Raw genomic sequence first — 13,424 nt, forward strand, 5'->3', positions numbered from 1 at the left:
AAACTTAACACTACTATATTGATCAAGCGTTTTCTTGAAGAGTAAAGAGAAACTCACTACCTCCCAGGGCAATCCATTTACACTTTAGATAGCTAAAATTGTCATTGTTGTTTCATAACATCAAACCTAAATTTATATCTTTGTATCTTCTATCTGTGGTTTCTGGTACTGCACTCTGATACTGAAATGAACAAGTCAAACCTCTCTTTTAAAAGACTTCTAATGAAATATTTGAAGATAGCTTCAAGATCTCCTCTGAATTGTCTCTTTTTCAAGCTAATGATTTTTAGTTCATTCTACTGATCCTTTATTTGACATCAGCTTTAGGCTCTAAACTTTTATGGTTCTCTCTTTTAGATAGTCTCCATATCATAAATATCCTTTCTCACATGTGATGATGAGAACAGATCAGATATATTAGATGAGATTTGGCCAGGATTGGACTTAAAGAGACAATCTTCATTTCCAGAATCTATACTTATTTTAATTGAAGAATGTGATCAAATTAGCTATTGTGACTGGCATAGTATAACAGTGGCTTAAAATGAATTTATGATTCATTAAATCCTAGATGTTTGGTGTGTATTTTTTTCCAAGTAAGCTGCTGTTCATCTAAGTTTTTCCTGAACATGCTTAATTAATTTATTGAGTCAAAGTAGAAGTTTTTAATATGTTTTAACAGTCAATTTCATTTTACTGCACTGAGTCCAGTGATCTACAAATTTTTTTATCATGTATCCTGGTCAATATAAAAATAAGATTTGAGCTAATATTTCTAATATATTTATATATGTGTGTTTTCATTTATTTATAAAGCACAATGTATTACTATATTAAAATTGCTATCTACATTATAAAACATCTTTAAAAATAGAATTTAAAATAATTTTATTTCATTTTACTTATTAGTATAAATAGTTTTTGTTTTCACAAAATGATGTTATTAATTTTAACATCACTATAAAATATCACTATTTTCATGAAAACAACGTGTTTTATTAATTTGAGGAATTGGAGCTTAAAATATTCCCAAATCTATTACTTATATGATATATGATCTTGGGCCTAGAAAAAAGGAAAGTTCCCCCAAAGTACTGTTGTGTATTATGTAGATGGTAGACAGACATAGATGAAAATAGATGTCCATAGATCAATAGATAGACGATATAAATTTGTCTATCTCATTTGGTAAATTGTATCTATCCATCTATCTGGGTAGCTAGATGGAGTCAAGGAGATCTATCTTTGTGAAGTTCAAATCTGTTCTCAGACACTTAGTAGCTATGTGAGCCTGGGGAAGTCACTTAATTCTGTTTGCATCAGTTTTTTCATGTAAGTGAGTTGAAAAAAAAATTGAAAAACCTCTTTATCTTTGCAAAAAAAAGGCAGTCATAAAGTTATATGTGTGACTGAAAAACAACAGCACAAAAGACATTTTTTATCATCTTTATATATAGACTTTTTTAAACAGATACTGTAAAAACAGGAAATAGATTTTCTCACTTCTTCCAAGATTGATCAAGATCTTTGCTATCATTCATAATTTTATCAAATTACCTGCCACTGAAAAATTAATGAAACTTGCCCATGATTCCATAATCAGTGTGAACCAGAGTTATCTCTTGAACTCAGATCTTCCTTGAATTTGATATGGTCTACTATTTGTGTGAGAATTTGTGTATTCCACATGTATGAATCTACACATGACAAGTACACAAATCTATATGTATATACCATGTGTTTTATCATTTTGATGTATCATAATCTGTATTATTATTGTGTCTACATTGAATCAAATAAATATTGGCATAAAGCAGGAATTCCATCTAGCAGAGACTAGCACAAAGTAAATAAGTAATAGGCAAAAGACCTATGTGGGAAAATTAGGCATATTGTTTTAAACCACTATGGTCTTCAAACCACTTTTCTAAAATTGCAACAGTAAGGCAAGTATCAAATATATTTAAGATTGAAAAAGCAAAGACCCCTATATCAGTATCAGGCCAAACAAGAACAATTCCAATTTTCTTTTTTAAAATAGCAAAAATAAAAGATAGGGTGTACTTTAATATTGATACTAAAAGGGCAAGAAGTGAACTTTCTTTTGAATCAATGAAAAATAGTTGAACTCAAGCATTTCTGGGTTTAGGTCAAAATTTATCTTTTTTTTTCCTTGATTCATTTCCTGAGAATGCGTGGATCTGGGTACAATAAATCCTAGTTTCTACTAGTTAACCTCATTTTTCTTAATACCTGATAAATCAGTGGAACACATATTCAAAGACTTTCTTTACATGTAGCTCTGAAAAAAAAAATAAAGTCAGCTTTTCTTGGCTCATACCCCAGACATGAAGCATTCATTCTGAATTATGTAATAAATAGTTATGAAAAATCTGGGTGCTGTTTATTTTATATTATGTATAGAATATCAAACTGAAGCTATTTAGGAAATTGGAAGTCAAAAATAAATCCAAAATCTAACAATCCCAAAGGAAACCTACCATCTAATCATAATTTAGGAATTGGATGTTCACAGTATAGTGAAAACGATGGGTTCATAGAGACAATTAAAGCAGAACAGCATTATGCTTATCTACAGCTGGAAATTAAGCTTATTTATCTTTCTAAAGATTTATCTTCTTTGGTTACACTTTGTAGGAAAATGAACAAATGCAATTATATCATTGGTTAAATTAGACTTCTCATGGGGAAACTAAATGGTGCAGCGGATACAACACTGGCCTTAGAGTCAAGAGAGCCAAAATACAGCTTCAAAAATTCAACAGTTATTTATTATTTCAGACCTTCCTATTTCTGTCAAAAGAACCATCAATGTTCTTTTCTTACAAGTTTTTGACATTGTATTATCCTTGATTCTTAACTTTTTCTCAAATCAATATATCAGAATAGTTGTCAAATCTTGGTATTTCTATCTCTACGATAGCTATCATCATCATGTGTATTTTCCTCTCCCCCTTCACACAGAAACCACACTACTTCTGGCATTCATCAACTTTCATTTGTATTACAATACCTTCTATTTAGTTTCCCTGTCTTAAGTCTTATCACTCCATTCCACCCTCTACATGACTGATGAGCATAGATTTACCTATGTTGTTCTCCTGTTTAAAACTTTTATTGATTATCTATTGTCTATAGAATGAAAAATAAACTTTTCTATTTAACTCTTAAAGCCCTTCACAATACAGGCACAATCTATCTTTCCAATCTCATCCAACATATACTACTATTTTATCCATACTCTACAAATGATACAGCCAAATTAGCCTTCTTTCCATTCATTACCTATAGCACTCTATCTCCTACTTCCATGATTATACATCAGGTTTTCTCCATACCTAAAAGGCATTCCCTTTCTACTTCCATCTCATGAAATCCCTCTTATATTTAAAGATACTATTCACATACTATATACACAAACACACACAGACACACATGCATATCATGTGTTTATGGGTATATATATATATATTCATGACTCCCCATTAGAATATATGCTCCTGAAGAGCAGAGATTTGTTTTATTCTTGACATTTATATTCCTAGCACCTAATCCAGTACCTGCTACATAGTTGGTGCTTAGTAAATAAGTGGTTGGTTTTTGATTTTAATCATTTTAAATATAATCACAAATGTCATTTAAAATTATTAAACACAGAATAGGCCAAAAAGTAGTCATTTATCCTATCCACAATTAATAAAGCAATCACTAAATATAGAATATGTCAAAGAAATTATTGGAGTTTTAATCTCTTTATACCTTAAAACTACACTAAAACTTTTGGCACAATCTACACATATCTGTGAGGTCTCTGATATGCTTTACCATTCAGTCATTTACATTTTACATTATACTTTGTGCTAGTCCAAGGCAATAAAAGGGGAAATGGAGGAAACTGAGACCATAGTCAATATGTTTCAGTGATTCAATACAATTAATAGGACTCATAGGAATTTATCCCTTTATTCTTCATTAATTTAAACAATGACTTAAGTACCTGCTATTTTAGAAAACAAGATGCATCTGTCTGCTCATATTTGGAGAAAGATTCACCTTACAGTTATTGGTGGCTAAAAATTATTAAATATTTAATTAATATTTAATCCTCAAGTGATAATAGATATTGTTATAGCTTATATCATTGACCTAAGGTATGCTGAGAGAGAACTTCATATATTTTATGGTCTTACCTTCTTACTATTTGAAGTTTTTTTAATCTGATCTCTTTTTTTCTTATTCAACATCTCAGAAACAAATATTTCTTATGATAATAATGACTCTGAATGATACTTAAATACTCATATTTATAATAAATTATTGTTTATTGAAGTATGTCTGACTTGTTTTCTTGACTGACAATCACTATTAATAATTTTGTTTGGTGATAGATAAGAACTGATGTGAATTGATATAATTGTAGGTTCATCTCTGCTAATGACTTATAGTGTGAGCATGGCCAAATATTTTCATCCCTTTGTATCCTTTTTCTATATCTCTAAAATACACATGATGTGATAGCTATTGTAGAGATAGAAATGCCAAGATTTGATAACTATGCTGATATATTGATTGAGGAAGAGTTAAGAATCAAGGATAATGCAAAGTCAAAAACTTGTAAAAAAGGAAGGTTGATGATTCTTTTGACAGAAATAGGAAGATCGGGAAATCTATAAAAGAGATATGGCAGTATAAATGTGTGTGTACATCTATAAAATGCTCTATAAAAGGGATAATAACGTAAATGTGTAGTGTATATAAGAATTTTTTAGTTTCTTTTGAAGCAAAGTGTTATACAAATCTAAAATGATATTTTGTATGAAACATTATATGATCACAGGTTTTAGGATTGGAAGGAGCTTAGAAATCATCTAGGCAAATTATTTTATTCATAGATAAAATACTTTACCTAAAATAACACAAGTAGTAAATTGAACAGAAAGTTTTTAAATTTGGGTCTTCTGACTATGAATCTAGTGCTATTTTGCTATTTTGCAAAATCTAGGTATGTTTAGTTTCTGAAAGAATATATCTGACAAATATCCCTACATATTAGAAGGATTGTCAAGGTCAATAGGATATAAAGAGAGCACATAAAGAGTAAAATGATCTACTTGTACAAAAATATCTGTGGCCACTCTTTTGATCATATCTCCAAACAGGAAACTCACATAAAGGAAAATAGATACACATATTTTGGCATATGAATATACCATGATAGTACTGCATTATAAGAAAAGACAAAATGGGAAATATCAGAGGAGGGTAGAAAATTATTGATGTAGAATAAAATGAGAAGAAGTAGCAAAAAAATTTCTATCTGATAATACCATTAAAAAGAACGTTTTAATACTTTTATATTCTAAGCAATATTATGATATCATGAGGCCAGAAAATTAAAGATGAAACATGCCATTTACCCTGCTTTCAAGAAAGTGGTAGACATAAAATGCAAATGAGACATACATTTTCTGTCATGTTCAATATAGAGATTTGCTTTGCTGTATATGCATATTTGTTGTGAGGGTTCCATATTTTTGTTGTTGTCCAACAGATGACAGTAGGAAAGGAAAAACAATAAATGTTCATAAAATAAACATATATATAATATATGCATACTTTTTAATAAAAGGGGGAGAGGGAAATCAAGACAAAAACTATAATTCCAGGGAACAAAACAAAATGTTTACATAACCAATGTTCTAGCTATCCTTATTTTTCCCTTAAAGAATTAATAAAAAATGCATGCAGACATAGTCATTCCAATACAGCATTCTATTAGACATAGGAAACCCATTCCAATGGAGAATATAATACAATCTATTGTCTGATATTGATCATATATGTAGGGAGCAATGTTCAAAATATTGGAATTATTGTCACCTTGAGATTTTTAAAACAATCTCTAGTATTAATTCCTCAAAAAATATTTTTCATTTTTACTGGGGTTTTTTAATCATCTTTTTTCTCAATATAACCTTTTCTCTTTCTTCACTATTCCCCTTTCCAGAGTGCTGCCCTTTATAACAAAAAAATTAAAAGGAAGAGAAAAAATGCACATCTGCTAATTCATATCTCAACTATGTGTTGTATTATATACAGTAAAAAAAAAAAAAACTTTTAAAAATATTAGTCTGAAAATTTCCTGCGAAAGGAAGGGGGAGCAATGGTGGAACCAGCCACCTGTCCATGCTTATGCTTTTTTCACTTTTGAGCCAAGCCTTTTTATCAGTTAGTCAACTCAATCAAGCTGTCTCATTCCAAATTCCAAATCTAGATTGACAGAGACCTTGTATGATTTCTTTATGTTAAGTTCTTATTGGGGAGCAATATTGCAATATCTATTGCCATGATAAAAATAAAACAATGCCTCAAAGTTATTCTCAAATTATTACTGTTCTTTATTTTTCATGTCATCTAATCTGTTTAATTAATTTTTCTAATTTAAAGGAACATTTCCTAAATACAGGTTTTCTCTGCCTCTGTAATTACTTACCATGTCTATAGTCTATTCATCCCTCAATTTTTCTTTCTTCAAATTCCCACTTTTAGTGCTGCCCATTCTTAGAAATTTTTGGTAATGCTGCCAAATTGTCTTTTTTTATCTTCCACCTTGACTATACAAGACACTTCTTTAGGACTTTATGATGTTTTCTGACTAGATTACAATATAAAACAAGAATTCTTACCTTGCACTTCAAAGCAATTCATTGGTATATCTTGGACTGTTTTTACTCTTTTTTCTCTGTTTCCAATAAAAAGTGATAAAATCAAGCACCTGTCTAGGCCTGAAGAGAGTACTTCTGTTAGAAGATTCTGATACAGGGAAGCCTGTTCAGACATCATCAAATGCTCTTTGGTCCCAGGGGTGCTGACCAAACAGAGTAGAGCTAAACTAAAGATAGCCCTGAACTAGTAAATTTTAAAATACAATGAGAAAATTAAGCAGCTATTTGAACAACTATTGTCAAGACATTTCTGCTCATAAGATAGAAGCTCCTTTGAGTTTTATTGTCATTAAGAATACAACTTGATTCACTTCCTGAAGTTATTCTTTATACTTTCTAAATATTCCCTTGGAATATTTATAATGTCTCTTTTTTTTAATCCTGTTCATATTGTTGCCTTTTCCTAGGTGTTTAGCCCCTTATTCTTCTCGTTGACAACATTATCTGGATAATGATGCAACAATAAACACTGGCCTTTGCCTTTTCTACTAAAGTTTCCTCACAATTTCCTCATCATAGTCCACTTATTGAGTCAATATTTTCCCAACATCCCACATCTCACATTTTTATTGAAAGACCTTTTTTATTCAAGTTTTCTAATGTTTCTCCCTCTTTTATCCCCACCTCTTAAATTCTACAACCTCTTAAATTTCTTCCATGACTAATTAGATCATTTTAATTCTCCTTGTTATAAATATACCTACCTTACTTTCTGCTCTATTAAGTGAACTTATCAATATCCTTATCTAAATATAACTTATTGACAGAAAGAGAAAGAGAGAGCTATAGAGAGAAACAAAGAGAGAGAAAGAGAGAGAGAGAGAGCGCTCAGATATCTCACTTAAAATTTACTCTAGGGAAATTATCAAATGTCTCCAGGGAAGTAAGCTGGGTATAGGGGCATTACTAAGGTTCCAGCTCTTCTACATATTGATTTCTTCCAAGTCTTTCTTTACTTCAATAAACTGTAAAGATTCTAGAACTACATTCCTTCTTTCTAAAAGCTAGAATTCAGAAAACCAGGATCTCTCTTCTCCCAGGCTTTTGATGATCACATTTCCCTGTAGATCATTCAATAATTAATCTCCACCACTGAGGAGAGTAACATGGAAATGGAATTTGAGCCACAGATTATCTAATCAATAATTGGAAAAGGATAGATTATATGATTATCAAATGTCTTAATGTCACAAAATTAAGAAGGATAAGTTATCATGTTGGATGGCAGATTCTCTACCCCAAAATATCTCAACTGGCTATCATAAACTGAATCTTTAAAATGAAATTTAATGCTAGAAAATCAACTAAAAACTATTAAAAATAATCTACAACTTTAGCAAAGTTTCAGGATACAAAATAAATTCACATAAATCATCAACATTTTTATATATCACTAATAAAATCCAACAGCAAGAGATACAAAGAGAAATTCCATTTAAAATAACTGCCGATAGTATGAAATATTTGGTAATCTATCTGCCAAGGGAAAGTCAGGAACTATATGAACAAAACACTTTCCACACAAATAAAGTCAGATCTAAGCAACTGGAAAAATATAAAGTGGTCTTGGATAGGTTTAGCAAATATAATAAAGATGACAACACTCCCAAAACTAATCTCTTTATTTAGTGCTATACCAATCAAACTCCCAAGAAACTATTTTACTGACCTAGAAAAAATAACAACAAAATTCATCTGGAACAACAAAAAGTCAAGAATTTCAAAGGAATTAATGGAGAGAAAATCAAATGAATGTGGACTAGCTCTACCAGATCTAAAACTATGTTATAAAGCAGTGGTCATCAACACCATTTGGTATTGGCTAAGAAATAGAGAAGTTGATCAATGGAATATATTAGGTTCACAGAACAAAATAGTCAATGACTATAGCAATCTAGTATTTGACAAACCTAAAGGCCCAAACTTTTGGGATAAGAATTCACTTTTTGAAAAAAACTGCTGGAAAAATTGGAAACTAGTATGGCAGAAAGTAGATATAGACCCACACCTAACAGCATATACCAAGATAAGGTTGAAAATGGGTTCATGATCTAGACAAAAAGAATGATATTATAAAGAGATTAGAAGAACATAGGCTGGTTTATCTCTCATATTGTAGAGGAGGAAGGATTTTGTAACCAAAGAAGAACTAAAGATCATTATTGATCACAAAATAGATAATATTGATCATATCAAGTTCAAAAGTTTTTGTACAAATAAAACTAATGCAGACAAGATTAGAAGAGAAGCAATAAACTGGGAAAATATTTTTACATCCAAAGGATCTGATAAAGGCCTCATTTCCAAAATATATAGAGAATTTACTCTAATTTATAAGAAATCAAGCCATTCTCCAATTGATAAATTGTCAAAGGATATGAAGATAATTTTCAGATGAAGAAATGGAAACTATTTCTAGCCAAATGAAAAGGTGCTCCAAATCACAATTGATCAAAGAAATGCAAATTAAGCCAACTCTGAGATACCACTACACACCAGTCAGATTGGCTAAGGTGATAGGAAATGATAAAGATGAATATTGGAAGGGATGTGGGAAAACTGGGACTGATAAATTGTGGGTAGAATTGTGAATGCATCCAGCCATTCTGGAGAGCAATTTGGAACTATGCTCAAAAAAGTATCAAACTGTGCATAGTCTTTGATCCAGCAGTGCTACTACTGGGCTTATATCCCAAAGAAATCTTAAAGAAGGGAAAGGGACCTGTATGTGCAAGAATGTTTGTGGCAGTCCTTTTTGTAGTGGCCAGAAACTGGAAACTGAGTGAATGCCCATCAATTGGAGAACGGCTGAATAATTTGTGATATATGAATGTTATGGAATATTGTTCTGTAAGAAACAACCAGCAGATGATTTCAGAGAGGCTTGGAGACTTACATGAACTGATGCTAAGTGAAGTGAGCAGAACCAGGAGATCATTATACACAGCAACAATGAGGCTATACATCATTCAATTCCAATGGACATGGCTCTCATCAACAATATGATTCTAACCAGTTCCATTTTTTCAGTGATGAAGATAGCCATCTACATCCAAAGAGAGGCCTGTGGGAACTGAGTGTGGACCACAACATAGCATTTTCACTCTATTGTTGTTTGCTTGCATTTTTTTTTCTTTCTCAGTTTTTTTTCTTCCTTCTTGGTCTGATTTTTCTTGTGCAGCAAGATAACTGTATAAATATGTATACATATGTTGATTTAACATGTATTTCAACGTATTTAACATGTATTGGACTACCTGCTAACTAGAAGAGGGAGTAGGGAGGAGGGGAAAATTTTGGAACAAATGGTTCCAATTCCAAAAATTACCCATGCATATGCTTTGTAAATAAAAAGTTTATGTAAAAAAAATAAAGAAATGAAATTTAATAAGGATTCAGTTGAGTTTTTTTGGAAATTAGCCACAAGTAGGAAGCAAGAATATATGATAAGACAACAGGTCATATGAAAAATTCTGGTGACTTTAGTAGACTATTAACTAAATATTAATGATTTAATGCAGAAGCAAAGAAAAACTAGCATAATCTTATGTTATATTAGGTAAATTAAAAGCCATCAAGAGGAAAGCAATATAGGACTGTTGTACTCTGCATCCCTAGACCAAAGAACAGAGCTCTTCAAAGTTGTGTTCATTTAGGGGCACTGCATTTTTAAAGGAATATTGGCAAACTGAAATTTATCTAAAAGACCAACAAGTAGAGTTGGGTTTGTATCCCAAAGAGATCATAAAAGAGGGAAAGGGACCCATGTGCGAAATGTTTGTGGCAGTCTTTTTTGTCGGGGCAAGAACCTGGAAACTGAGTGGCTGCCCATCATTTGGAGAATGGCTGAATAAGTTATTATACATGAATGCTATGGAATCTTATTGTTCTATAATAAATGATCAGCAGGATGATTTCAGAGATACCTAAAGAGACTTACATGAACTGATGCTAAGTGAAATGAGAAGAATCAGGAAATCATTGTACACAGAAACAGCAAGATTATATGATGATCACTTCATCATATAATGGTCATGGCTATCTTCAACAAGATATGATTCAGGCCAGTTCCAATGGTCTTGTGATGAAGAGAGCCATCTGCACCCAGGAAAAGGACTGTGGAGATTGAGTGTGGGTCACTCTTTTTGTTGTTGTTTGCTTGTATTTTTTTTCTCATTTTTTCCCTTTTTGATCTGATTTTTCTTGTGCAGCATAATATTTGTGGAAATATGTATAGAAGAAATTTTCTCCCTCCCTTCCCCACACCCTTTAGGGGTGGCCATCTAGGGGGCAGGGAGGGAGAAAATTTACAACAGAAGATTTTGTAAGGATGAATGTTGAAAATTATCCATGTATATATTTTGAAAACAAAAAGTTTTTTATTAGAGTAAAGCAAGGACAAACCATGTCATATAAGAATCAGTTGCAATAACTTTAGCCTAAATAATAGAAGAGTTAGGGAAGAGAAGATATTTGTCTTTAAGTATTTGAAAGCCCATTATGTGGAAGAGAAATTGAGTACTTAGCTGCTGTTTGTTTCCAGAAGGAAAACCTGAAACAATAGGTGGAATTTGCTGTAAGATAGATCTCAGCTTGAAACAAGGAAAAATATCCTAAAATTTAAAGGTGGTCCAAAACTTTAATGGACTATCATGAAATAGTGAATTAGTACTTAACATTGAAAATCTTTAAATGGATGATGATAGTTTTTGTATGCTATAGTGGGAATTCTCGCCTATTGCTGTAGAAAAACTCTAAAATCCTTTAAAAGTATACAATTCTTTTCTGTTATAAAATTGCTCAAAAATTGTTCTATAAATACTAATGAGAATGATAGTATTCTTGCTGTTAACTGTTGAGGTTTTCTTATAGATGTGTTAGCAAGATTTATTGGGAAAGTAAGATACATATGATTGACAGTTATTCAGTGTTTTTTTCCCTAATTAATTTATATTGCTTAATAGAATTTTTTCAATTTAATACAATAATTATCCTAATAGTTATTAGATTATAGACTGCAAGAGAGCAGGTTAATATCTACGTTTAGGATCAAAGATAGCACTCTATACTTAGTAGGAGTTTAAAGAATGTGTATTGTATTTAATTGAAATTTATAGAACTTCCTACGTAGTTTTCAGTCATTTCAAAATTATGTCAGATGAATACAATATCTAATTTTTTAAATAAATATCTTGTTACAAGAACAAACCTTAGCCTCATATCAATATCAAAATGGGTTTGCGATTTAGATATAAAGGGTAAGACCATAAGTACATTAGGAGAACAAAGAATGATTTAACTGTCGGATTTATAGAGAAAGGAAGAATTTATGACCCAACAGTTGATATCTTGTATTATGAAATGCAAGACAAATAAATTTTATTACAATAAATTAAAAAGCCAATGTGACCAAAATTAGAAGGGAAGCAGAAAACTGGGAAACAATTTTTACTGCCAGTTTTTAATAAAGGCCTCATTTCTAAAACTATAGAGAAATTAAAAATACAAGCCATTCTCCAATTGATAAATTGTCAAAAATGTGAAGTTTTCAGATGAAGATATTAAAGCCATCGATGAAAAAATATGAAAAATGCTCTGTCACTGTTGATTAGCAAAATGCAGATAAAAACAACTCTGAGTTACCACTTCACAGCTAGCAGATTAACAGAAAAAATTGGTAAATGTTGAAGAGGATGTGGCAAACTTGAAAGACTTGGTGTAGTTGTGATCTGATCCAACCATTATTAAGTAACTTTTAACTATGTCCCCCAAACTATAAAACTGTGTATACTCCTTTGCTACAGCATTACCAGTACTAGGTCTGTTTCCCAAAGAAATCACAAAAAGGGAAAAAGGACCCACATGTACAAAAATATTTATAGCATTTCTCTTTGTGGAAAAATTTGGAAATTGAGGGCATGTTCATGAATTTGGAATGGCTGGACAAACTGCTTTATGTGAATGTAATGGAACAAGCAGCATTATATGAACTGATGCTGAGTGAAGGGATCTAAACCAAGAGAACATTATATATAGTAATGACAACATAGTGCAGATGATCAACTCTCATAGATTTTGCCCTTCTCAGCAATATAATGATCTAAGAGAATCCCAAAAACTCATAGAAAATTCTATCCACATCCTGAGAAAGAGTTATGAAATCTGAATGTAGATCAAAGTGCATTCTTTTCTTTCTTTTTTTTTTTTGTTGTTTTTTCTTTCTCATGGTTTTTCTCTTTTGTCCTGATTAACATGACTAATGTGGGAATCTATTTAATATGATTGTACATGTATAACATATCATATTGATTGCCATTTTGGGGAGGGGGAAGGAGGGAAGGAGAAAAAATGGAAATCAAAATATTATAAAAATAAATGTTGAAAAGTAATGAATAAATTTTATAAAGGGATATATTCTTAGGATATTTTAAGTAAAACCAATCTATCATCTTTTATTATGTTAACAAAAGCAAAAACAAATCATACTCTTTCATTGATGAACTGGTTAATATCCTCTGACTTTCTTTTTAACCACTAAATACACTGCTTCAGAAGAGGAAAAAAGATATATATTAATGAGTATATTTGCTAAATATATATCGAAGGGAAAAATAAAACTTAAGTAGTTAAATAATAAGAATCTTCCTCATTGAATATTCATAAGACAACATGAGGGAA

The 13,424-nt window shown here is 31.1% G+C and overlaps 1 protein-coding gene across 1 annotated transcript in view; it reads left to right on the forward strand.

Annotated features, from left to right (window-relative positions):
* The window catches only part of DOK6 (docking protein 6), a 672,272-nt gene that overhangs the window by 283,405 nt on the left and 375,443 nt on the right, over positions 1-13,424 (forward strand). The window lies entirely within an intron of this gene.

The sequence above is a fragment of the Sarcophilus harrisii genome, chromosome 1 (assembly GCF_902635505.1).
Source record: "Sarcophilus harrisii chromosome 1, mSarHar1.11, whole genome shotgun sequence".
NCBI lineage: Eukaryota > Metazoa > Chordata > Mammalia > Dasyuromorphia > Dasyuridae > Sarcophilus > Sarcophilus harrisii.